The sequence below is a fragment of the Notothenia coriiceps genome, unplaced genomic scaffold (genome assembly GCF_000735185.1).
Source record: "Notothenia coriiceps isolate Sejong01 unplaced genomic scaffold, NC01 NC01_scaffold00005246, whole genome shotgun sequence".
NCBI classification, from domain to species: Eukaryota; Metazoa; Chordata; class Actinopteri; order Perciformes; family Nototheniidae; genus Notothenia; species Notothenia coriiceps.
In genome coordinates this window covers 414-2488 of record NW_011337947.1, presented here as the reverse complement: position 1 = coordinate 2488, position 2075 = coordinate 414, and the positions used below count along the sequence as shown (strand labels likewise).

Sequence of the window (2075 nt, the reverse complement as noted above, 5' to 3'; positions counted from 1 at the left end):
TGTCAGAAATCGGGAGAAATGCGGGAGAAATATGACCCCGGGAGGAAACCGGTAGAGGGCAATGAAATTGGGAGTCTCCCGCGAAAATCGGGAGGGTTGGCAAGTATGCTCATGACACACATCACCTCCGTCTGCTTCTCTAAAGTCTGATGGCAGTGGGAATAAATACAACTGAAGTGTATTTCTCTGTGATGGTGCCTGAATATTTTATCTTTCCTCACAGAAATAACTGACAGAATGTGCTTTAAGAATCTGATATTTGACACTTTTTATTATACCAGATGGGGTTTTTAGCTTGGCAGAGGGTGAGCGTGAGCTGGCAGTGACTCACAAACAACACAGAATAGAAAATGTCCCGTGGTCTCAATAGGTGGAGGAGATGCGTCGGGATTTTGAGGAGAAGCTGCGGGCGTTCAGCCAGGCTCAGGCGCAGTTTGAGGCGGAGAAACGGCGAGCGCTGGAGGATCTGAGAGCCACGCACCGCCAGGAGGTGGAGGAACTCCTGAACAACCAGCAGAACCAGAGCGCCTCCTCCACAGAGGACCAGGAGAGGCTGGCCGAGCTGCACAGACAAGAGGTGGGGGCAAGGAGGGAGAGGGACAGCTACTTTTCTTTGGATTGAAGCATCTGTACGGCAAGTTACTCGATGGAGTAATTGCTGTTTTATGGCTTTAAAAGCTGAAGAATAGGGTTTTATAATCTGACCATTGTTGCATGTCATGTCAACAATCCAATAAAATGGGTTTACCAAGGAATAATCTTTTAGGTAAATGTGCACAATGTTTTGTGGTTTCATTCAGGAAGGAAAAGGAAGCCTCGCTCTTCATTTCTCCGTCTCTCTTTGCAGGTGGAGGCGCTGATGGAGCGGGTGGAGGAGATCACGAAGGACAAGGTGCGTCTGGTGGAGGAGTTTGAGGGGAAGCTGGGCAAAGCTCAGGAGTATTATGAGCGGGAGCTGGAGGCCATGAGGAGGACGCACCAGCTGACCACGGAGAACCTGCTGGCCTGGAAGAGGACCGAGGTAAAGGAATACAAACGAAGACTTACAAAGATAAATAAATGCAGGAGAGGATGTCAAAATGGTATCGGCACTCAGCAAATTAAAAAAGTATAATGAAATATGGCCCACAAATAAAACTTGTGCTTGTCTTGTACTTCTTAAATATAGATGAAAACACATATTACACAGTAGTGTTCATGTGTTACGAAGACAACTTCAAATACAGTCAGTCAGTTAAAGCTGAAAACAAATGTTAGTTGATTTAAAAAAAACTTATTTACATAACAAGCTTGAAATAAACTCTTCCTATTTCCTCTTATTATAAGCAATATGAGGCTTCTGTTTCTAAGGAATGAGCTGCTAAAACAATAAAGGAAACTCTCTGGAGAGCTGTGGTGTGGGCTGTCAAGCATATTCAAGTACTAAGCATAATTTACCTACATTTGATTGATTTTGCTGACTTAACTTACGAGGCAATATACCTCGTCTTTAGGGAGTGGCCCAGCCCTTCGTATATCTTTCTGTATGTGGCCCTCGGTGAAAAAATGTTGGACACCCCTGAGCTAAAGTATGTAACTGTCTCAGGTGGAGCTGCGTAAGGAGTTCCAGGCTCAGGAGACGTCGCTGCAGCGCTCTCTGGGAAAACTGAGGAGCGAGCTGCAGAAAGCTCAGGAGGAGGCCAGGGAGAACCGGGACCGAACCAACCGCCTGCAGACATCACTGGCCAACGCAGAGGGGACCATCAAGGTGTGTGTGTGTGTGTGTGTGTGTGTGTGTGTGTGTGTGTGTGTGTGTGTGTGTGTGTGTGTGTGTGTGTGTGTGTGTGTGTGTGTGTGTGTGTGTGTGTGGCCTAGCATTACTATACTTGTGGGGACCTAAATCTGTTTACACAGTCACGTGTGGGGACTCGCTTCCCTTATGGGGACAAATTGGAGGTCCCCATGAATCATTAATTTTAGGGTGAAGACTTGGTTAGGTTTAGGATTAGGGTTAGGGTAAGGGTAAGGGTTAGGGTTAGGCATGTGTTGGTTATGGTTAAGGTTAGGGTGTGTGTGTGTGTGTGTGTGTGTGCAGA

The 2075-nt window shown here is 46.6% G+C and overlaps 1 pseudogene; it reads left to right on the top strand.

The window, feature by feature from the left end:
- Positions 1–363: 363 nt before the first annotated feature.
- On the top strand, positions 364–1747 carry LOC104942840 (protein FAM184A pseudogene; annotated as a pseudogene).
- The last annotated feature ends 328 nt before the right edge of the window (positions 1748–2075 follow it).